Source organism: Scyliorhinus torazame, chromosome 4, assembly GCF_047496885.1.
Source record: "Scyliorhinus torazame isolate Kashiwa2021f chromosome 4, sScyTor2.1, whole genome shotgun sequence".
Classification (NCBI taxonomy): domain Eukaryota; kingdom Metazoa; phylum Chordata; class Chondrichthyes; order Carcharhiniformes; family Scyliorhinidae; genus Scyliorhinus; species Scyliorhinus torazame.
In genome coordinates this window covers 175,928,606-175,954,938 of record NC_092710.1, presented here as the reverse complement: position 1 = coordinate 175,954,938, position 26,333 = coordinate 175,928,606, and positions in this window count along the sequence as shown.

The window sequence follows — 26,333 nt, the reverse complement described above, 5'->3', positions numbered from 1 at the left end:
TCTGATACGGCCGCATTTGGAGTATTGCGTACAGTTCTGGTCACCGCATTATAGGAAGGACGTGGAGGCTTTGGAGCGGGTGCAGAGGAGATTTACCAGGATGTTGCCTGGTATGGAGGGAAAATCTTATGAGGCAAGGCTGATGGACTTGAGGTTGTTTTCGTTGGAGAGAAGAAGGTTAAGAGGAGACTTAATAGAGGCATACAAAATGATCAGGGGGTTGGATAGGGTGGACAGTGAGAGCCTTCTCCCGCGGATGGAAGTGGCTGGCACGAGGGGACATAACTTTAAACTGAGGGGTAATAGATATAGGACAGAGGTCAGAGGTAGGTTCTTTACGCAAAGAGTAGTGAGGCCGTAGAATGCCCTACCTGCTACAGTAGTGAACTCGCCAACATTGAGGGCATTTAAAAGTTTATTGGACAAACATATGGATGATAATGGCATAGTGTAGGTTAGATGGCTTTTGTTTCGGTGCAACATCGTGGGCCAAAGGGCCTGTACTGCGCTGTCTTGTTCTATGTTCTATGTTCTATGTACCCCCCTCCTTGATATGCTGGAAGCAAATTAAGTCAGCAAGGCCAGAGCTGAAGAAGAGGCAGGACATCTCCTCTTAGTTAAACTGCAGAACCTTGGAATCTCGAAACCTGCTGCTCAACTGCTGAATTCAGTGATACCAGGTCCACGAATTGTAACACCCACAACGTTCCACCATAGGATTTACAGTGTAGAAGGAGGCCTTTCGGCCCATAGAGTCTGCACCGGTCCTTGGAAAGAGCACCCTACCTAAGCCCACACCTCCGCCCTGTCCCTACACCTCCACCCTATCCCCGTAAACCCACCTAACCTTTATTGGACACCAGGGACAATTTAGCATGGCCAATCCACCTAACCTGCACATCTTTGGACTGTGAGAGGAAACCAGAGCACCCGGAGAAAACCCACACACACACGGGGAGAACATGCAGACTCCACACAGACAGTGACCCAAGCCAGGAATCGAACCTGGGACCCTGGAGCTGTGGAGTAACTGTGCTAACCACTGTGCTACCATGCTGCCCATCTACTCCACATGGACAAGTCAAAGACTGATTCACTTTTTGTTACTTTTTGGACTCATGTCTCACTTCTAATTTGTGTGAATGTGTGTGTGTTGCGTTTCTGAAAATTTGTTTTCCCGTGTGTTAGTAGTTAATAAATTCACTCTTTCTTTAACTCAAGAAAGCCTGGTTAAATTAGCTCCTTTTAAAACATAAGTACACTGGGACTAGGAAAAGGTATTACAAGGGATGGGATCCTTCTTAAATGAATCATATTGCGACCAATTTAGGGGATTGAATAAAGGAACGGAGCCAGTACATCCCTACTCACCTGGCAACATAGCAATTTTGGTATTCCGTCCAGAATTTAACATTTGGGGCTGGTGCTAAGATAGTTCCCACTGAGGAAACTGGAGGAACAAATTGGCGGACCTCGCCTGGGAACCGGTCATAACAGTGGTGCCCTGGAAGGAGCCAAAGGCAAAGGTGTGGAGGTTGGTGATGATTTTCACTGCCACTGAGCCAGCAGGTAGCAGACCTTTTGTGAGGTTGCAGATATCTGGGACCACACCTGATGTAAGAAGTCAAGTGTTCATGTTACATCGATAGTGCCTCCTGCAAACTATCTCTTGAGCACCTCCCTACTCTGCACATTCCTCCTCTACATGTGCTGATCCCACCACAGCATGTGGCCACTGCCAATGTTCCTTCTAGCCTGTTGCTGTCAGTTTGAAAGAATGCAAAGTATTAATAAATCCACATCAAAATAGGAACTCTCGGCAAAATGTTTGCCAAAGGGAACTGAAGCACTATTTGCAATAAGCAAGATTTTATTCAGATTGAACAACACAAATTTAAATATCCACCCAAACCATGTCTCAATCTCAACATTGGACAGTGTCATAATTCCTAGGAGATCCCTGCCAGAGATGTTACATTTAAAGGTAAGTCAATGTAAAAACACCGCAATAAAGTCTCATAAGGATAGTAATTGCATCATTGGACTACCTGTTTGCCTGTACTACTTAAGGTTCTGACTATGGCAGGTGGGTTACTTGTGAGCATCCAAAACCACCTCCTTTAAATCTAGAAGTGGACACATTGGAAATTAGCTGCAGTCATGCTCTTAAAATCACCGGCGAGGTTCTCCGTCCTGCCAGCCCCATTTTCCGGCATGGTGTCCCATCTCTGGCAGCGGGACTCTCCATTCCCACAGCCGGCCAATGTGGTTTCCCATTGTGGGCACCCCCACACCGTCAGAAACCCGTGGGCGTGTGTGCGCTGCCAGTGAAGCGGAGGATCCCACTGACGGAGAATCCCACGGCACTTATTTTAATGTCTTATCCTCTCCCAATTCAATCATTCTTGAGGGTTAAAATCCCCCCCTAACTCGCGAGGTTCCATTTTCCAGCATTTTTGAGACAATTCTTGAACTTACCCGACCTTCTCAGTATATTTTTAAATTTTAAATTCTACCTCGGGCTGGTAGAAAAACAACATGTTGAAACATTAAGTTCTATTGAGGCACTGGGGTTGACACATTATCATCTGTATATCCTTGTTTTTTTCTACAACTTTTTTCTGAAGCAATCACCTTAAAGATATGGATTAAAGCAGGCACTTGGAATGAAAAAGCACCATTACCAACTGTTCTGTCCATGGGTGAGGTGTGGAAAGTTCCAATTGATTACACTAAACAATAAACAATGAAGAGCGCGATTTAACCGGAAGGTTTCTAAGCGTGGTAGCAAGCGGGAACTGCCTCGAGCTTCCCGATGCTCAGCCCGGTGAGGCCGTCTCCACTATAAAATGTTAATTGGACCACTTAATGAGACCCCATGGGCTTCATGTCACAAATGATGGTCAGGCCATGAGGAACTGGACAATCTCACAGAAAGACACATGCAACAGCACTCAGAGTGGATACAAGAGCAGCATCTCAGTCAAGAAAGGGTGCAAGCCTCCCTCAGAAGCCTGAATCAATACGTTCAGAAAATGAGCATCGACACCCATGAAATGTATGAGGAGCTGCTTACACATCAACAAAACAAGCACACTGTTGGCCCAGCAGTCGCTGGAATGGACAACTGCTACCCATCAGCAGCCAAGTCCATCAACCCCACCTGATGGCCAGACACAGGCTGTGTAGATCACTGAGCGGGGTCAATCAGCGCCTTTATCTTCCTCCACTCCCCAGCCCCTCCACAAGTATCCTCATTTGTTGCATATGTGCCAGTAACCGTGACTGCCCTTGCTGGGATTCAGGAGGTTTCTAATGGCTGCCTGCATGATGAGACAGGCTATCAAGCCCCTCACTTTAATTTAGACAGAGTAGTAACCATCCTGCCTCCACATTCTCTGAGGCAACACAGGGAGCATTAGGGAGGAGTGTGCAAGAGCAAAGGGCACAACCTGACTTGGAGCACAGATTAAGGTTACACTTTTCATATTGTATACAGCACATTTATAATAATCTATAATAATCTTTATTATTGTCACAACTAGGCTTACATTAACACTGCAATGAAGTTATGTGAAAGTCCCCTAGACGCAACACTCAGGCGCCTGTGCAGGTACACAGAGGGAGAATTCAGAATGTGCAACTCATCTAACAGCGCGTCTTTCAGGATTTGTGGGAGGAAACCGGAGCACCCGGAAAAAACCCACATAGACACGGGGAGAACGTGCAGACTCTGCACAGACAGTGATCCAAGCGGGAATCGAACCAAGGACCTTAGTGCTGTGAAGCAACAGTGCTAACCACTGTGCTACTGTGCCTCCCATTTGAGCATATCTTGAATATATTGACTTACAATTGCACATGGTTAGGTGTGTGTGTGTGCTCTAGAGAGCTCAAAAATAATGGACCAGTAATAAAAAGGGCAGCATGCTAAGGTTCATTTCAATACCAATGTCAACAGCATTAAAGTTGCCGGCTGACTTTTTGAAGCGCTTCCTTCTCTGCTGTATCAGGTAAGATTCCAGTGTTCAAAGATTCAAGCACTAACAGGCTTTTTGTATTTTTCATTGTCCATCCAAACTTGATTTTATGGGAGGCTCAATGATTAGACTCCATGAGAAGGTACTGGGCAGCAGGTACATCTCAAGCTGGGTGCGAGGCGTTCATCTGCACTGCAGCATTACACATTGACCGAGATGTAGGCATCACAGCTCAAAAGGCCACTTATTGTGTAGATAATATTGGTCATCTGCTGTGTCCACCACTTTGGCTGCATTTGCATTGTAGAGGGTGGATTCTCCATTGCCTGACACCAGTATCATGATTCCCGCTCGGGTGGAAAATGGAGCATAGAGGGGTGGGAGGGGCTCCAAACCCATTGCGTTGCTCTGAACCCCCACCAGCGGTCTCAGTGCGCAACCCTCCGCACATTAGCAGGAAGATGCAAATGGTCCGGACGTTCACTCGTTGTGCGCCAACCCTCACAGTAGAAAATCCTCCAGGTGGGTCGAGGTGCAAGTTTTCCGAAGCATGGCCCCGATGCGGTGGACCCCGCAGTGTGTCAAGGGGATCAGTGCACGAGTCAGTAGGGACAAAAATAGTTGCCCCGTGACATCAGAGGCCACATTCTCCTCGTGCCTGGCGTTTAGGTAAGACTGTTAGAATTTGTTCTGTGCCAATTGTTCCTACTGTTAATCCCTGTCTGTCCCTTGTTTTTCCTTTTAATTTCTGTTATTCTGTTATTTCCAATTTTTGTACCTTGACAATTAATGGGGTGCCTTTAAGATGGACTTCACCTTTAATTTTTTTTAGTGATTGTGTAAATCTCCCTGTGTCTGCATGGAATTCCTTTTGGTGCTCCGGTTTCCTCCCACAGTCGAAAGATGTGCAGGTTAGTTGGATTGGCCATGATAAATTGCCTGTTAGTATGGAAAAGGTTAGGTAGGGTTATTGGGTTAAGGGGATAGGGTGGAGGATTGGGCTGGAGTGGCGCTCTTTCCAAGAGTAGACTCAATGGGACGAATGGCCTCCTTCTGTACTGTAGGGATTCTATGATTCGATAGCATCACTTGAGTGGAACACAGAGAGGAAAATCAGGGAGGGAGAAATGCATCCATCCCAGCTATCAGACTCTCCCTAAACCTATTTCTATTATTTATTCCTGGAAAGGAAATCAGACAGATTCTGTTGCCTGCATAGCCCTCTGCCAAATTTGATTTGAATTACTTTGCCCAAAGTAATGTAGATCACTGAGACTAAAAAAAATCAAATTCTTAAGCCCAGATGTTCATCACGGCGAAGAAAATGTCACAATTATCATGGCAACATTTACTGAACTGCCCAACAATCATATTGGACTGGATTTTCTTTGAAATGAAAGAAAATTGCTTATTGTCACAAGTAGGCTTCAAATGAAGTTACTGTGAAAAGCCCCTAGTTGCCACATTCCGGCACCTGTTCGGGAGGCTGTTACGGGAATCGAACGGTGCTGCTCGCCTGTCTTGGTCTGCTTTCAAAGCCAGCGATTTAGCCCTGTGCTAAACAGCCCCTTGCAGCTCAAACTGGCTGTGTAGAGTGAAAGGTCTTTATTCTGGACCTTCAGAAACAATCCATCAGGTGAGAGAGAGAGAAACCAGAGCTGTGATCCTCCAGCTTCTGTTCGAAACAAAACTATAAGCAAAACACCACCACACAGAGGAAGGAACATTCCACAATGGTCAGCACCAATCAGCATCGAATATCAGCTTAGACCAAAACAGCTCATTGGCCACCAGCCAAACCCATCAAGAGATGGCATCACTGATGTCAGACCAAACAGCACATCCTAGTGGAGATAGTGCAAACTCCACACAGTCACCCGAGGCCGGAATTGAACCCGGGTCCCTGGAGAGGTTAGGTAGCAGTGCTAACCACTATGCCACCGTGTCTAGGCAAAAGGCAAAATCTGTCCCTAATTTGCAGATGGCTCTCTCTTCAATGCCAAGATGTTAAAATCTGACTGCTCTTCCTCTAATGATGGTGTGAACTGCATACACATTTCCACAGATTAATTATTTGCAATATCCTGCATACTCCGTCTGAGGTTTTTCTAAAGCTGTGCTTTATACAAGCAGAAATTAATGGTACAAAATGGCTGATGTTTTGAAATATCTGTTGGCATCGCCAATACTTCCTGAATGCCAAAGATCAATGGCAGTTGCATGAACAAAAAGAGTTTTGTTTTTAACTTGCTCTCCAGTCATGCATTCAAGATTGCAGAGTTGTTATAGACTCTTTCCTATTTTCAGTCCCATTGATTTTGATGGAAATTAAAATTGAGTTGTTTCGGTAAAATTCAACAATAATGCCAGATTTAAGCCCAGTTGAAAATCTGGTCCAAAGTATCATAACATTACAAAACATATGTTTAAGAATGTACAGTTGAACAAATTATTGAGCCTGTATTAGATCCAGCAGAGGGCAGTAGACCAGAGCAGCTGATTGGCTGTTGCGGGGGCAATTTGCATACATCTGTTGTGCTCGCCCTAATTTGAAGGAGTACCTGTGCAAGAGACCCTAACTGTTCAAGTGAAGACAAGCATCCAGCAGAGGGCAGTAGAGCGGAGCTGCTGATTGGCTGTTGCGGGGGCAATTTGCATACGTCTGTTGTGCTCACCCTAACTTGAAGGAGTACCTGTGCAAGAGACTCTCGCTGTTCAAGTGAAGCCAAGCATCCAGCAGAGGGCAGTAGAGCGGAGCTGCTGATTGGCTGCTGCGGGGGCAATTTGCATGCGTCTGTTGTTCTCACCCTAACTTGAAGGTGGTTTGTGGAGGAGCTGTTGTCAAGTGACACTTAAACTCGAAACACTTCTTCAGTGTTTCCCTCCCTACCCCCTCCTCTAACCAAAAAAAAACAACTGCTGTAAAGATCAAGAGAAGGCTCGAGAGCAGGGAGAAGTAGAAAGAAGTTGAACCGTGAAGTCACAGCCTGCAGGTAAGGGATTGGCTGGTGACTGGTAAGTAGTTTTTATTTTATTTTCCCTCAGGTGTTATCGTGCGGCGCGCAGAGGTTGCTGAGTGAGCGCTTGCTGAGAAGGGGAGTGAATAAGAGGTAAGCTCTTTCTTTCTTTTTCTTTTTTTATCTAGAGGGGATGGCAGGGAAGGTAGTGCAATGTTCCTCCTGCAGAAAGTTTGAGGCGAGTGGCGCCGTCAGTGTCCCTGCTGATTTCATCTGTGGGAAGTGCACCCATCTCCAGCTCCTCAGAAACCGCATTAGGGAACTGGAGCTGGTTCTGGATGAACTTCGGATCATTCGGGAGTCAGAGGTGGTCATAGATAGAAGCTTCAGGGATGTAGTTACTCTGACGAATAAAGATAGATGGGTGACGGTGAGAGGGGCTGGGAGGAAGCAGTCAGTACAGGGATCCCCTGTGGCCGTTCCCCTTAGTAACAAGTATACCGCTTTGGATACTGTTGGGTGGGGGGGGGGGACTTACCAGGGGTATGCCATCGGGTACAGGTCTCTGGCACAGTGTCTGTCCCTGTTGTTCAGAAGGGAAGGTGGGAGCGGAGTAGAGCATTAGTCATTGGAGACTCCATAGTTAGGGGGATAGATAGGAGATTCTGTGGGAACGAGAGAGACTCGCGGTTGGTGTGTTGCCTCCCAGGTGCCAGGGTGCGTAATGTCTCAGATCATGTTTTCGGGGTCTTTCAGGGGGAGGGGGAGCAGCCCCAAGCCATGGTCCACATAGGTACCAATGACATAGGTAGGAAAAGGGATAGGTATGTAAGGCAGGAATTCAGGGAGCTAGGGTGGAAACTTAGATCTAGGACAAACAGAGTTATTATCTCTGGGTTGTTAACCGTGCCACATGATAGCGAGATGAGGAATAGGGAGAGAGAGGAGTTGAACATGTGGCTACAGGGATGGTGCAGGAGGGAGGGTTTCAGATTTCTGGATAATTGGGGCTCATTCTGGGGTCGGTGGGACCTCTACAAAAAGGATGGTCTACACCTGGACCAGAGGGGTACCAATATTCTGGGGGGGAAATTTGCTAATGCTCTTCAGGAGGGTTTAATCTAGTTCAGCAGGGGCTTGGGAACCTGAATTGTAGCTCCAATATACAGGAGGTTGAGAGTAGTGAGGTCATGAGTAAGGTTTCAAAGTTGCAGGAGTGTACCGGCAGGCAGGGAGGTGGTTTAAAGTGTGTCTTCTTCAATGCTAGGAGCATCCGGAATAAGGTGGGTGAACTTGCGGCATGGGTTGGTACCTGGGACTTCGATGTTGTGGCCATTTCAGAGACATGGATGGAGCAGGGACAGGAATGGTTGTTGCAGGTGCTGGGGTTTAGATATTTCAGTAAGCTCAGGGAAGATGGTAAAAGAGGGGGAGGGGTGGCATTGTTAGTCAGGGACAGTATTACGGTGGCAGAAAGGGCGTTTAATGAGGACTCGTCTACTGAGGTAGTATGGGCTGAGGATAGAAACAGGAAAGGGGAGGTCACCCTGTTAGGGGTTTTCTATAGGCCTCCGAAAAGTTCCAGAGATGTAGAGGAAAGGATTGCAAAGATGATTCTGGATAGGAGCGAAAGCAACAGGGTAGTTGTTAAGGGGGACTTTAACTTTCCAAATATTGACTGGAAATGCTATAGTTCGAGTACAGATGGGTCTGTTTTTGTCCAATGTGTGCAGGAGGCTTTCCTGACACAGTATGTAGATAGGCCAACGAGAGGCGAGGTCATATTGGATTTGGTACTGGGTAATGAACCAGGACAGGTGTTAGATTTGGAGGTAGGTGAGCACTTTGGTGATAGTGACCACAATTCGATTACGTTTTCTTTAGTGATGGAAAGGGATAGGTATATACCGCAGGGCAAGATTTATATCTGGGGGAAAGGCAATTATGATGCGATGAGGCAAGACTTAGGATGCATCAGATGGAGAGGAAAACTGCAGGGGATGGGCACAATGGAAATGTGGAGCTTGTTCAAGGAACAGCTACTGCGTGTCCTTGATAAGTATGTACCTGTCAGGCAGGGAGGAAGTGGTCGAGTAAGGGAACCGTGGTTTACTAAAGCAGTTGAAACACTTGTCAAGAGGAAGAAGGAGGCTTATGTAAAGATGGGACATGAAGGTTCAGTTAGGGCGCTTGAGAGTTACAAGGAAGGACCTAAAGAGAGAGCTCAGAAGAGCCAGGAGGGGACATGAGAATCTTTGGTAGGTAAGATCAAGGATAACCCTAAAGCTTTCTATAGATATGTCAGGAATAAACGAATGACTAGGGTAAGAGTAGGGCCAGTCAAGGACAGTTGTTGGAAGTTGTGCTTGGAGTCCGAGGAGATAGGAGGGGTGCTAAATTAATATTTTTCGTCAGTATTCACACAGGAAAAAGACAATGTTGTCGAGGAGAATACTGAGATTTAGGCTACTAGGCTAGAAGGGCTTGAGGTTCATAAGGAGGAGGTAATAGCAATTCTGGAAAGTGTAAAAATAGATAAGTCCCCAGGGCCGGATGGGATTTGTCCTAGGATTCTCTGGGAAGCTAGGGAGGAGATTGCTGAGCCTTTGGCTTTGATCTTTAAGTCATCTATGTCTCTAGGAATAGTGCCAGAAGACTGGAGGATAGCAAATGTTGTCCCCTTGTTCAAGAAGGGAAGTAGAGACAACCCAGGTAACTATAGACCAGTGAGCCTTACTTCTGTAGTGGGCAAAATCTTGGAAAGGCTTCTCGGAGATAGGATGTATAATCATCTGGAAAGGAATAATTTGATTAGAGATAGTCAACACGGTTTTGTGAAGGGTAGGTCGTGCCTCACAAACCTTATTGAGTTCTTTGAGAAGGTGACCAAACAGGTGGATGAGGGTAAAGCAGTTAATGTGTTATATATGGATTTCAGTAAAATGTTTGATAAGGTTCCCCACGGTAGGCTACTACAGAAAATACGGAGGCATGGGATTCAGGGTGATTTAGCAGTTTGGATCAGAAATTGGCTAGCTGGATGAAGACAAAGGGCGGTGGTTGATGGGAAATGTTCAGACTGGAGTCCAGTTACTAGTGGTGTACCACAAGGATCTGTTTTGGGGCCACTGCTGTTCGTCATTTTTATAAATGACCTGGAGGAGGGTGTAGAAGGATGGGTGAGTAAATTTGCAGATGACACTAAACTGCAGCGCTGGGCTGAGAGGTGGCAAATGGAGTTTAATGCAGAAAAGTGTGAGGTGATTCATTTTGGAAGGAATAACAGCAAGGCAGAGTACTGGGCTAATGGTAAGATTCTTGGCAGTGTGGATGAGCAGAGAGATCTCGATGTCCATGTACATAGATCCCTGAAAGTTGCCACCCAGGTTGAGAGGGTTGTTAAGGAGGCGTACGGTGTGTTAGCGTTTATTGGTAGAGGGATTGAGTTTCGGAGCCATGAGGTCATGTTGCAGCTGTACAAAACTCTGGTGCGGCCGCATTTGGAGTATTGCGTGCAATTCTGGTCGCCGCATTATAGGAAGGATGTGGAAGCATTGGAAAGGGTGCAGAGGAGATTTACCAGAATGTTGCCTGGTATGGAGGGAAGATCTTATGAGGAAAGGCTGAGGGACTTGAGGCTATTTTCGTTGGAGAGAAGATGGTTAAGAGGTGATTTAATTGAGGCATACAAGATGATCAGAGGATTGGATAGGGTGGACAGTGAGAGCCTTTTTCCTCGGATGGTGATGTCTAGCACGAGGGGACATAGCTTTAAATTGAGGGGAGATAGATATAAGACAGATGTCAGAGATAGGTTCTTTACTCAGAGAGTAGTAAGGGCGTGAAATGCCCTGCCTGCAACAGTAGTGGACTCGCCAACACTAAGGGCATTCAAATGGTCATTGAATAGACATATGGACGATAAGGGAATAATGTAGATGGGCTTTCGAGTGGTTTCACAGGTCGGCGCAACATCGAGGGCCAAAGGGCCTGTACTGCGCTGTAATGTTCTATGTATATTAAAGTTGTCTTGGGATGTCTCTTTTGTATAAAAATCTTTGAAAGTTGGGGCGGCACAGTGGTGCAGTGGTTAACACTGCTGCCTCACAGCGCCAAGGATCCGGGTTCGATCCCGACCCTGGGTTACTGTCTGTGTGGAGTTTACACATTATCCCCATGTCTGCGTGGTGTCACCCCACAACCCAATGATGTACAGGGTAGGTGGATTGGCAACGCTAAATTGCCCTAGAATTTAATAAAAAATAATTGGGTACTCTAAATTTATTTATTTAAACCTTTGAAAGTTGAACTCATTTCAAAATACAAAATGCTCAATTTGTATGCAACTATAAAACCCTCAAATATTTACTTTTTATTCGTCCATAGGATGTGGGCGACACTGGGCAAGCATTTATTGGCTATGCTTGAGGGCAATTAAGAGTCAGTCACATTGGATATGGAGTCACATGGAGGCCAGACCAGGTAAGGGCAACATATTTCCTTCTATAAAGGTCATTAGTGAACCAGATGGGTTTTTACGACAATTGACAATGATTTCATGATCATCATTAGACTTCTAATTCCAGATTTCTTTTATTGAATTCAAATTCCACCATCTGTCCTGGTGGGATTTGAACCCAAGTCCCCAGAGCATTACACTGATGTAGAAGCCAGCTATTTTCTAACACACCTGATAGGTAAAATAGGTAAAAATGGTAGGTAAAAGATAGCTATTTAGTATTAAGCCCCTAGTCTATTAAATACCCATTTTAAAACTCACTCATAACCTCAGGTCATTTCAAAACACATATTCAGCATAATTCATTTCAAAACATAGCTTCAACAGAACACAGAAACAGCATAATTCATGATAGATTAAAACAGCATTCTTATTCGGCTAACAAATACATTTGCAAGATAATATGAAACTAAGCAGTCGAAGGACAGGGCAGCTCCATGACAACAGCATGGCAATAATACAGTAACCTAAAGGAGCCATTGTCCTTACAGTCAAGTCAGCAAGAATCCAGTTCAAGCCGCTTCCGATAACGGCACCAAATCGCATTCCATAACACATATAAGAATTTATTTATGAAACATTTCAAGTTAATGTTGCACATTAAAGACAGACAGCTAACCGTCAAATCAAACTTATTTGATTCTAACCCAAACCAATTAGGATTACATAGGGGTGTAGATAGATGGCTAATGACTGATATGATTTAGTATAACCATGATAGATAATACGGCCATTTTTCATTCATGGGTCATCTATACTTTGATCTAACTTACTCGCTGTCTCTCTATCTTTCATACTTTCACTTTCCAACTCTGACTCTTGAAGTAGATGAAAGCTGTTTTGCCGTAAGCAAGAAAATCATTTCTGTATTATTTGAAAGTTATATTGACCACAAATTGCTTCTCTTTGAGTCCTTTTGCTAGCTGGACTTATTCGAGAATAAGCTTTAAGTGATTCTCAATTGTAATCAACTAGAGTCAATAAAACAATTCTTATTTGTACCCGAGAAGTGTTAACTCAAATTTCTACTGAGTTTTAGTGTTTTAGTCGCAAGTGCCACTAGATCCACATGGTAGATCTCTACAACTGGCGTAGTTCGGCAAAAGGGAAAGAGTCTGAGACGAGATTGGACGAAATCGGGTGAAGTCGGAGAGGTTTTGAAACCTTAGGAGCGAGTCGAAGATGATCGGGGAGAATCTGAGGACTTTGGAAGATGAACGATCATACCGCTAACGGAAGCCCAGAAGGACAGAAGATCCAAAGAAAAACGGCTAGACTCGGGTGAGAAAAATCTTTTTCACCCATTGAAAGCCTTAAAGCCGCATCAAGCAGTGCTTCGACCCCTAGAAAGGACATTTTTATAGATTGTGTTAATTCAATCGGGTGCCGGTCGTTGAAACTAAAATAAAACGGGGCTCATAAAATAGTTACGGTAGTGTATACAGATTACACACAGTTGGCGACCAAAAAATTGGGTGTAAGGTTGAATTTATGGCAGAAACAAATCTTAAAATAGATTCAGAACCTTTAACTGGTGGAGAACTACTTCCCACAACTTCCAAGAGAGGTAGCGCTGTACCGGATGTCTCTATTGACGATATATTGGGTGATTTTGGATCTTTGATTCGTAGACAATTTGGACTATGTGAAAGTTCAAGAAAAATTGAATCAAATATGATATCCCCAGAGGACAGTGGTCCCTAGATAATATCAAGAGGGCATGGGGAAAAATCACACGCTTGCACGGTGGAGAACATGCAAAATGGTCTCTTGCAATAATGGCACAGCTTCGCAGACAGCAAGAAGTAACTGTTAAAAATAAAAGTGATCATGACCTTAAGTCCACTAAAGATCAACTAGCTGCAGTTGTTGAGGAATTACGAGATGCAAAATCTAAACTTGAGCATTATGATGAGATTAGAACATTATTGGAAAACAAATCCTTTAAAGTTCAACAACTATCATTTCAAAATGGAGAGTTGCAACATAAAGTTATTGAAACAGTGTCAAAATACCATCAGTTACAAACAAAAACTGAGCGAGGGGAAATTGAAAATTGCAAGTTAATCGAAGAAAGATATATTTTGGAAGGTGAAATGAACAATTTTAAAGGACACTGCAAAATCTTGACAGACAGTCTTGCAGCTCATAATTTAAACCAAAGCACAAACGTGAATGTTAGTTCTGATGCTTAAGTAAGTACTCTAAGCAACACAGTTCCAAATCCAGTTTCACCTCCAAATTCAATTTCACGAACAATTCCTGTTTCTCAAACAGTTGCACAAACAGCTCCAATTCAACAAGCAGCTCCAGTTGCACAATCAGCTCCAATTCAACAAGAAGCTCCAGTTGCACAATCAGCTCCAATTCAACAAGCAGCTCCAGTTGCACAATCAGCTCCAATTCAACAGCCGAGATCATGTGTCAGGACTAAATCAAAATCTAATGAACAAGTTTTCCTAGAATGCAAAATACTAAATTGATTTGATTAGCCCCTTTAAAAAGCAAACGGGTTAAAGTTGGAAGCAAAGCAGTAGATGATGAAGGTGCGGTTATCACTAAAACCATATTTGATCACCATTGGGTTCATGATATAGCAGACCCTGAAAAAATTGACAGATGGTCTAAAGATCTTCAACACCCAAAAAGGGGTGGTATGACCACATGGGATCAACTTCACAGATTGCAATCCATTTACCATCTCCACCCATTTGATGGAGTACAAATTCTGACTATTATGATAGGCACTCGTGCCAGTGCAACTCTTGGAAAAGAGGTAGAAGTTGCCCTTGGAGATGATTTGCAAAATTTAGAATCTGGTTGGCTAGCAGTCAAGAATTGGCTATTAGAATTTAGCCCTCCGAGAACCGATTGGTCTAAAATCACATCTTGCATTCAAAAATACACTGAAGATATTCAGGATTTTGAAGAAAGATTTTTACATATCCAGATAGAATACTCAGGAATGACACTCGAAAATGAAACTGACGCTTGGGACACAAGCACTTTAGGTCCAATTAAAACGGCTTTTATAGCCGGTATTAAACCTGAAGTTTCTAATGCCTTGAATTTGATTTTACCAACTTGGACCACAGCTGGTGCCTATCGCGACATAGTTGCCAGATGCATTCAGATAGATCGCGGTATGCATAACCAAGCAATCTATAACACTGCAGCTGCCCAAATGCAGCCTGTGGTACCTGCCCAAATTCAGAGTGTGGTACCTGCCCAAATGCTGCCTATGTTACCTGCCCAAATGCTGTCTATGTTGCCCATTGCTCAAATTCAACCTGTGTTACCTGCTGCTCCAGCAGCAGCTGTTGCAATACCCGCTACTCCAGCGGCAGCTGTTGCAGCGCCTGCAGGAATATCAGCATTACTACAATTTCACCGGAAGCATCAGGGCAAACATGTACCCTTGCACCATTAAAATCACGTAAGAAAATACCATAATGTCTTTTCTGTGGTAAAGTAGGACATTGGATGGCAACATGCTATCGTAAACAACGGATCGAGTCAAGAGATGACAATGAAGTAGGCAGTGATCACTACAATACGTATCCACCTCGTGGACAGTCACATAACACGCACAGACAAGCAGCACCAAGGGTTATGTTCCAACAAGACACACCCAGACTTGCGTACAGAGAATCTAGACCCTCCCAGCCGTTCTCACGTAGGGACGAGCCGTACCCACGTAGGGACGCACACGTTAACGACAATGCTATGAACTAAATATTCACCAGCTGTACTGCAGCTCAAAGACGTTCTATGTTTGATCATTCAAAAAACTACTGAACCCCACTCTTGATGATTCGTTCCATATTTCTCTACATGTACTTTTGGAACAGAAAACTGATGGATTATATATTTCGCTAAAAGTGGGAGGTATTCATATTGATTTCTTATTTGACACTGGTGCTGAACTTACCTGTGTTACTGAACAGAATGCTGCTTTCTTTCCCCTAACTGCAGGAAACATTAACGCCTTTGCTGTAGGAGGAGATCCTATTACTCTTCGACAAACTAAGCCACTGCCTTTAGAATTTGGACCACATCAACTGATGGCATCAATATGGGTAGGTCCGGTAACACAAGCACTTCTAAGTATGGACATCTTATCACAACTAAATTCTTCACTTAATTTCAATAACGGAAAAATCACCTGGTCAATTAGACCCATCAAAAAAGATGAAATACAAAATCATCCAATTTGGCCAAAAGATAAAAATGATTGTGGCCTTTTGAAAATGGAACCAGTCACTTTTATGGGATCCGCTCCACCTTGTACCAAACAATACCCTATTAATAAAACTTCAATTCAAGGCATTCTACCTATAATAAAACAACTTGAAGAAAGGGGTATTTTAGTGCGTATTCACAGCTCATCAAACAGCCCTGTATGGCCTGTAAAAAAGGCTAATGACACATGGCACCTTACTATTGACTACAGAAGAGCAAATCAATTCATTGTCAGAAAAGCTCCTTCAGTAGCAGATCCATCTACAATCTTTAACTCTTTAACTCCTGACCTTCAATGGTTTTCAGTCATTGACATGGCAAATGGTTTCTGGTCAGTATTACTAGCTAAGCAAGTACAACCATGGTTTGCTTTTACAGTTAATCAACAACAGTACACATGGACGAGACTACAGCAAGGTTTTCACAATAGCCCAACTGTTTACTACATGGCTCTACAGAATCATCTCAGGCAACTGCTTGATCTGCCTTCCATCATTATCCAGTATGTAGATGATGTTCTGATAGCTTCCATCAATAAAGATGATCATGAGAAAGACCTACGAGTGGTCCTGAACCACCTCAGTACTAATAGTCACAAAGCTAGCTTTGCCAAAGCCCAGATTTCCCAAGAAGAAGTTGTCTACTTAGGTCAGAAAATATCCAAAGGAAAAAAGGAACTTACTCAGGACAGAATGGCTGCCATCAAAGCAGCTAAAGAACCCTCAACTGTACAGGAAGTAAGATCCTTTTTGGGACTCTGTAATTTTAACAGAAATTGGATTGATTCTTACACTCAGTTAGCTCAGCCATTGAATGATCTTTTAAAAGGAAACAGAAAATCAAAGGATCCAGTTAATCTCAATTCGGAACAGAAGCAATCATTTCTAAATTTGAGAAAGGCCCTGTGTTCAGCACCAGCCTTAGGTATTCCAAACAACGGAAAACCTTTTACCATGTTTGTTCATGAAAGAGATGCTTACATGACTGCAGTATTAGCTCAGGAACATGGTGATCTGTTAAGACCGGTTGGATACTATTCCCTTAAACTTGACAATGTGGCACTAGCATTTGGCAGCTATTTCCGAGCCATGGAAGCCACATGTCGAGCTGTAATGGTAACATCAGGGCTTGTCCTAGACCAAAAGTTAACCATTAAATGTCCACGCTCAGTCCATTCTCTTCTATCCATGAACAGAGTGTCACAAGTTACATCAGCTAGCTGGACTAGATGGACAGCAGTTTTGGAAGCTCCCAACCTGCATTTTCACAAAGCCAGTCCTGTAAACCCATCATCTTTGCTCCCGCTTCTCAAGGAACAAAAGGGAGGAGAGGGAGAAAATAATAGAGGAAATGGAAGTAGTACGTTTGGTAGAAGAAGAGCCACTACAGAACCTAGATTTAGTCCTATTCACTGATGGTTCCTCTTTTATTGACAAGGTTATCAAAAAAGCTGGGTGGGCAGTCACAAGCCCTTACGAAGTATTGACTGAAGGAAGTTTGCCCCCAGGTACATCAGCTCAGCAGGCCGAATTAAAAGCACTAACAGAAGCATGTCATGTGGCAAGAGATAAAACTGCTAACATCTACACTGACTCCAGATATGGTTTTGGTGTAGCATATGATTTTGGCCGTCTGTGGAGAAAAAGAGGATTTTTCACAACAGCAGGTGCACCTATCTGAAATGGAAAGGAAGTACGAGACCTTCTAGAAGCTATGGCCTTACCAAAAGAAGTATCTGTTCTAAAATGTAAAGCCCACACTCATGAGGACACTATGGAAGCAAGAGGAAATGCTCTTGTGGACCAAGCAGCAAGGGAAGCTGCCTCCCTTTGTGCCTCCAAATGGCATCAGGAATTCAGTCACATTTACAAATTGGGAGTAACCACCTTATTACATGATTTACGTGAAATGCAGAATGATTGTACAATGGGAGAAAAATGGACATGGTTAGAATCAGGTATTCAGCCATATGATGATGAAATTTGGAGTGAAGTTCAAACTTATAAACCAGTCGCACCACAATCACTGATGCCCTTCTTAGCTCAACAAATTCATTCATGGGGACATATATCATCTCAACAAATGATGGATCGATTCCATAAAAGCTGGTGTGGTAAAGGATTCAAAAAACACGCACAATTAGTATTAAACCATTGTATAACCTGCCAAAAGAATAACTTGGGTCCTATAACATCAATGCCTCAATTAAGAGCTCCTGCTCCCACAGGCCCATTCCAGGACATACAGGTAGATTACATCACCCTTCCTAAATGTCAACAATACAATGACGTCCTTGTAATAGTTGATAAATTCTCCAGATGGGTGGAAGCTGCTCCAGCTAGAAGAGGGACAGCTGCCCATACAGCCAAAGTGCTATGCAAAGACTTTATCCCCAGATGGGGAGTACTAGCTAGCATTGACTCAGACAATGGATCCCACTTCACAGGTGCTGTCTGTAACGAAGTCTGTAGACTATTAAACATTGACTGGAATTTACACTGTCCTTATCATCCACAATCATCAGGAGAAGTGGAACGAATGAATCGAACTTTGAAAGAAAGACTGTCTAAATACAACCAGGAAGGCATGAACTGGGTCCAAGCTTTGCCAATAGTATTATGCAGTATTAGAGCTACACCAAACAGAAAAACAAGCCTGAGTCCATTTGAAATCATCACAGGCAGACCAATGTCTCTGCCAGGAATCATTGATTTGCGGAAAGCAGACTGTCATTTAATGAGTGATGCTTTGCTGGCTTATTGTCAAAATCTAACAAATGCTGTTAGTTCTGCTTCTCAACAGGTGTTAGCTGCGTGGGGAGATCCTCCAGAAGGTGGGCGCGACCTGGTGCCCGGTGAAGATGTTTACGTCAAAAAGCTGCATAAAGAATCCGTAGGATCAAAGTGGGAAGGACCATTCATAATCCTTCTCACCACCCAATCCGCTGTACAGTTAAAAGGAAAGAAAAGTTGGATTCACGCATCACACGTGAAGCGCGCGTATAAATATTAAGATCTTGTAAAATGTTTACTGTGATATTCATTTTCAGTTATTTGATTGGCTTTGTAAATGTTGTACCAGAACTGAATAAGAACACATTCCTTTACACATCTAAGATATACGCTAAAAGTTTCAACATTTCCAATTGTTGGGTATGCATTGCAACCCCTACTAACTCAGGAGAGGGTATTCCCTTTCTAACTATTCCCTTTAATGCTTCAGAAACAGCAGAATGGTACATCTATCAAAGCATCCCTCGCTCTGCAGTGGTCTGTTCTGGAGCATATTCATGTGAAAAAGGAAGGTACAAGATTTATTTACAGAAATTTATTAGCTTATGGAAATCTGCAGGCTATCCACTAAACACCTTTTCAGGATGGCACCAACCTAAATATAACCCTAACAATAATCCTCAATATATTAGCCAACCAACTAATATTAAACAAAAACGATCAATATGCCTCATTAGTAATCACTCTGAAGGGATGAAAATAGGCAATAGTGTTTGTAATAATTATTTAGATGTTAACACCGCTTATAAATGTACACAAAATGTATTACAAAGAACCAAACCGGTCCTCTAAAATAACAGGCATACATAATCTTACAAATAATAAAACATTCTCAGATCAGCGGTACTTAGAAGATATTTACTTATACTCTGCTTATAATGGGACTTATTTTGTTTGTGATGATAGAACATATCCCTGGCTCCCAAAACACTGGTCAGGATCTTGCTATTTAGGATACTTAGCACCTGCCATCCGTCATCTTCCTCGTCTCCCTTATGTTTCAGAACCAGCCACTCAAAGAAATAAACGTTCCATTACCTTAAGAGATACAATTTATGCTAGAATTATTCCTTTCTATTGGGAAATAAGGATGGGCAATGAATTGAGTAAACTAACGTCCATCATACAAAACGTAGCAGATTACATCGCCACTGCCCTTGGTAAAATCACTGACGAAATGAAAGCAATTCGAACCGTGGCATTACAAAATCGAATGGTACTTGACTATGTGCTAGTCGAAAAAGGTGGCACCTGCGCCCTGATTGGTGGGGGGTGTTGCACTTTCATTCCAGATAACTCAAAAGAAGTTAAAGACCTCGTGTCACATATCCAAAAAGAAATCAAGAAACTTGATCCACCCCCAGTTATCCCTCTCTGGGATAAACTTTGCGGGTGGTAGGGACACACTGGAATGTCCACAGTAAGAATAATCTTATTCTCCTGTGTAGCTGGATTCATCATTTACATAACATGCCAATGCATCAAGTGCATCAAAGAACTATTCGCTAAACGCAGGGGACCAACTGTCAGAATGATTCACACTAACCCAACTGCACCACCATTAGATGAAATAGAAATGCAATATTATTGTTGAAATGTTACTGATCAATCAATTATTTGACTGTATTATTAACATATTGTTAATATATATTAATACTGAATCGGGAGAATTAAATTTAATTAATTTATTAATTGTTATTTTATAATAATGATTCTTTAAGAATTATAATAATTTTTGCTGAAATGCTTGTAATGCAATGCTTATCCACTCTTTTGTTTAAAATTGCAATGACAATAGGAATGAGTTATTTGTTGCGCTTTTACTTATCCTATCGCATTAATGGTGTCTTTTATCATATTGTGATAATAGCTCACTTATTCTTTCGATTTACCAAAAGGGCCAACTGTAGAAGCCAGCTATTTTCTAACACACCTGATAGGTAAAATAGGTAAAAATGATAGGTAAAAGATAGCTATTTAGCATTAAGGCCCTAGTCTATTAAATACTCATTATAAAACTCACTCATAACCTCAGGTCATTTCAAAACACATATTCAGCATAATTCATTTCAAAACATAGCTTCAACAGAACACAGAAACAGCATAATTCATTATAGATTAAAACAGCATTCTTATTCGGCTAACAAATACATTTGCAAGATAATATGAAACTAAGCAGTCCAAGGACAGGGCAGCTCCATGACAACAACATAGCAACGGTACAGTAACCTAAAGGAGCCATTGTCCTAACAGTCAAGTCAGCAAGAATCTAGTTCAAGCTGCTTGCGATAACAGTACCAAATCGCATTCCATAACACATATAGAATTCATTTATGAAACATTCCAAGTTAATGTTGCACATTAAAGACAGACAGCTAACCATCAAATTAAACTCATTTGATTCTAACCCAAACCAATTAGGATTACATAGGGGTGTAGATAGATGGCTAACAACTGATATGATTTAGTATAACCATGATAGATCATACGGCCATTTTTCATTCATGAATCATCTATACTTTGATCTAACTTACTCGCTGTCTCTCTATCTTTCATACTTTCACTTTCCAACTCTGACTCTTGAAGTAAATGAAAGCTGTTTTGCCGTAAGCAAGAAAATCGTTTCTGTATTATTTGAACGTTATATTGTCTACAAATTGCTTCTCTTTGAGTCCTTTTGCTAGCTGGACTTATTAGAGAATAAGATTTAAGTGATTCTCAATTGTAATCAACTAGAGACAAATAAAACAATTCTTATTTGTACCCGAGAAGTGTTAACTCAAATTTCTACTGAGTTTTAGTGTTCACAAGTGCCACTAGATCCGCATGGTAGATCGCTACACCTGATCTCTTGATTACTAGTCCAGTGACAATACCACTACTCTCAAATTGGCATAGCTGTGTCACTGGAAAAATGTTTTACAAACTCAAATCCACATAGATTTAGAAAAAGGGAGTGTTTTTAGAAATATGTGCTTCAGTGCGATCCAAACCACCAGTTTAATTTAACTTTACGAAAAAATATAGATCTAAAATTTCTAATCCTTCATTTTGCTGAAATTCGATTCTCTCGTGTGTGAAACAAGTAATTAAAATAACATCTGGCATTAAATAAAAATGTACTTGTCTCAAAGCATATTAAAATGTCACAATTACAATCTCATTAGCTGTTTATGTGCAGCAACAGCCAAGTACAAATGAGCAAATGCAGCATATTTTTTAACGTTTACAGTGCCATCATCTGTAATATTACTGATGCTCTTAGCAATTTTATTTAAAAATTGTAAATAAAATACAAGTATCAAAATCATGCAGCTAAAACATAACCCTTTCATTGACGAATAATATTAGATATATTCTGTATTGTGTACATATAGTACAGAATGTGCACACTCACGATTTTCCAAATGCATAGCTAGTGGGGTGAGGTACCCCATCCTAAGTTTAGTCCCTTTGCATATGCAAACACAATATAAAATATGTCACCCTTTCCAAAACAATGCACACAGTACATTGACTATTAGGTTACAGCACACAACCTAAGCTAAGCCATGTGTACGGGAACTGGTTTCAATTGACTGCTCAGGAAATTAGAGCATCAATGCATAAACTAAAGTAGGATTTGAGATGTACACTAGAATCTTAAAAAGATGTTGAGCACTGATTGGCTGTGGGCGGGGCTTTCTTGGAAGTAAGTCCCACCTTGGAGAGCTGTTTGCCAATCAGAATAGCCAAAGGCTGTCCAATCCATGCAGGCACAGCACTGCAGTCGCCAGATGAGGCTTTGCCTGGAACTATGTCCCAGGGCCATTCCCAAGCTAAGTCCTGGGTGTCTTGGGAGTGGGGGGGGGGGGGGGGGGGGGGAGGGTGGGGGGATGGAGGGGGGGGGGCAGGATTGTAGGGGAGGCCCTGGGGGTGGGAGGTGATTATGGCATTGTGGGGTAGGCCAGGTGGGGAGGGAGAATTGGAGATCTCATGTACTGGAGGGAATGATGCCCTAAATCTGAAAGGGCCTTCAGATTGAGGCGCCCCTGCCACAATCACATTTATGATTGATAAAAGTTGAAAAACGGATTGCCCGCTTACCCTTTCTGTCCATGCGATTACCTAAAAATCACACAGTCAATGTAATATTCCAGGCAATAAGGCGGATAATTCCTTCAATTGGCTCCAGAATTGTTGGTGGCTGTGCTGCCAATCTATGCCTGTGCCCGCCAACCAAAATACAGCACAATTGTGGGATGATGTCGGGATATATGCCCGATGTAATCACATGATATTTTACACTCTTCCAGGTTAGCTATGCACCCACCCGGGACCCGTAACGTCTGCCCTTCGTTTCATAAATGTATCACTTTTCAGATCAGTCTACCTTTCACTTCCAGCAGCGACAATCAATAATGTTTATCTTCCTGTTTTCTGTTCCAAGTGCTTACTATAAATTTTTCATGTTGTACATAGAAATGACAGCATGCTTTGAGATACTCTATCTTCCCTGTTCATATTTTGTGTTGAAGCCAATAAATGCTGATAGAAAACCAACAACAGTAACCCAATACTTAAATGAAAAATGGCTCAGCCTAACGTTCACTGTCAAGTGTCAAATTTATTACCTGGCTGCTTTCAAAGTTTCATTCCAAGCATTTCTTGAATTAATAAACAATCAGGTATCAGTCTTGAAGTCAGCACAAGGTTTGAAGATAAGACAGATAATATTGATTGTTCATGTTACTAGACCTGTTCTGAAAGAGAATCAGTGTTCAGTGGAATGAAAAAGCCAAAGAATTAGGAGATGGCTGAATGACAACTTTGCAATAGGTCAATTGAGAGAAGCGAGAAATCAACCACTTAAGGTGACCTGCTCAATTCATTTCAGAGAAGTAGAATGAGGGAAATAAATTCGCAAAGTTTATTCCCAAATTCTATTTATTGAAAACATTTAAACATATGAAAATACCTTCAAATTTCCCTACTTGCTCACATGCTGTATGATCCTGATTTTTAATGAATGTAAATGTGTGACTGAGTTCTGAGAGTGTTGTTCCATGATGAAAGGCTGAGTAAATTGAGTTCATGCTCTCTGGTGTTTAAAAGAATGAGAGATGATTTTATTGAAACGTTTAAGATTCTGAAGGGGCTTTTAGGGTAGAGACCGAGAGGTTGAGCTCGATTTTTGATCCCCCCACCCCCCGCCAGGTGTATTTTGGGGGTCTGGGAGGGGACATGTAAATTATGTAGGGTGGCTAGTCCACTGCATTTTCCTGCTCACCCCAAAGCTGACCCCCATTACAGGTTAGGTGAGCGGGTGCCAAAATCGGCAGTCTATCCATCGCATGTAAATAAATAACAGTCCATTAGGACAGTTAGCAAGCCAACTGACCTGGATAATACATAACCTTGGTCATAATATGGTGAATGTGGGCGGGGGGGCAGAAGTAGGCAAGCAGTTTTATAATGGCCCCCCTAAAATCCAGGACTTTTCTGGGGCATCCATCATCAGGTTGGCCAGCAGTTCCTGAAAACAGGATGTCAATTCTCCCACTAAGGGCGGAAGTCCCGCTCTCAATTATGTTAGCTTGCCCACATCATGTAATGGCTGTGGGGCATGTTGTATTGTGCCTTTAAGGGTTAGATAAATGCCATCACATGAAGGGAAATGTGTCATGTGATCCAGCCTCAGTTTCACTTCAGCTTGGAGGAGAACACAGTAGACACAGCCCCTGGCGTTTTCATGCTTTCTGTCCATTAATATCTGTTCACATCTGCCTAGAATTAATTAATTAACCCACAAGATGTTTGCAGAATGAGCAATTGGTGCCTTTATATCAATATAACACACATGTCAGGGCAAGCAATCCACCACCCTGTAAAATGCAGCTCACTGTTTCTTTTGGCTGGGGAAGCTAGAACTGGGCACTGCATCAGAATAAGGGGATGATCATTTCTGACTGAGATGAGAAGAAACGTCTTCACTCAAAGGGCTATAAACCTGAAGAATTCTTTGCTCCAGGGGGTTGTGGATGTTCCATTGCTGAACACACTTAAGGCTTAGTAAAACTTAAGACCAATTGTTGTTCTCTCGGGGAATCAAGGGATATTGTGGATGGATGAGAAAATGGAGTTGAAGCTGATGGTCAGCCATGATTGTATTGAATGGCAGAACAGGCTCGACAGGACCTATTGTCTACTCATGCTCATATGTTCAAACGTTCTTATCATGAACACCACAAAGTTTTCTCCAGTAAATACTGAGTGTTGAGGAGAGGAAATGTCACTATCTTACTTTGTGTTGCTGGTAGGGCACTTCGCCTTCAACTCACTTTGGTAAGTCCAGCACAGGCACAGTTTTCCAATAATCACAGATTGTACACAACAATCCCCAACACTTCCAATATATCCTCTCACTACATGAGCCTCTTGCCAAGAGCACAATATCAGGAAATTACCATCAGTGCGATAGCTTTATAAATGAACACTGGCACTGACTGTAAGGATATTTTCTCAGTCAACCGGTATTAATGCTGTCTATTTATCATTTTATATACAACTTTCACAAATTGGCTGCTATTATCAGTGTGAGTTAAGATGTCCAATTAACACCATTGTAATTTTGAAAATATAATGACGAAGACTTTGTTGCCAAAATAATGAGGTGTTTCATGGCATTCTCCATTATTAATCTGTAAATCTTTTAGCAAATTGTGATGAGGAAGCGCTACTGCATGAATTCCAAATCGCCACAGGTTTCTGGATGGTTTGTTCCCATTTAAAAATAAATAAATTGAGTACCCAGTTCATTTCTTCCAGTTAAGGGGCAATTTAGCGTGGCCAATCCACCTACCCTGCACATCTTTGGGTTGTGGGGGCAAAACCCACGCAACACGGGGAGAATGTGCAAACTCCACACGGACAGTGACCCAGAGCCGGGATCAAACCTGGGACCTCGGCGCTGTGAGGCAGCAGTGCTACCCACTACGCCACCGTGCTGTCCTTCCGTTGTTAATTTTAGAGAGATGGCAGTACATCCATCTCAACCATAGGTTTCATGGTTACTGTATTTGCATATTATTTGATGATTGAATTTGTCACAGAAAGTTAGAATTTTGTACTTCAAAGCATAAGTACCTTCTTTCGTAGAATTTCATTTTGTAGAATTTACAGTGCAGAAGGAGGCCATTCGGCCCATCGAGTCTGCACCAGCTCTTGGAAAGAGCAACCTACTCAAGGTCCACACCTCCACCCTATCCCCATAACCCAGTAACCCCACCCAACACTATGGGCAATTTTGGACACTAAGGGCAATTTAGCATGGCCAATCCACCTAACCTGCACATCTTTGGACTGTGGGAGGAAACCGGAGCACCCGGAGGAAACCCACGCACACACGGGGAGGATGTGCAGATTCTGCACAGACTGTGACCCAAGCCAGAATTGAACCTGGGACCCTGGAGCTGTGAAGCAATTGTGCTATCCACAATGCTACCGTGCTGCCCCGATGATGTTTATGCTCCTGGAATGTCATTCAAACTCTTTAGCTCAGAAAATTTAAAAGTGAAAGGGTTAGAAATTTGGTCCTGTAGCGCCTGAGTTTTCAGTGTCATAGGTGCTATTTTGTCCAAGATGGTGTCCACGTTGCACACACAACTCAGATGTAGGTTGATCCTAATCGTGCTTGGTAAAGATTAAACAAGCTATGTCAGCCATGACTGAATGGCAGAGCAGACTCGATGGGACGAGTGGCCTAATTCTACTCCTAGGTCTTATAGTTTTAAGAGGTGATACACAGTCAGAGTGAGTGTGGTTATCGGGAATATGAAACAGAGTGGGAATTCGGTGCACAGCG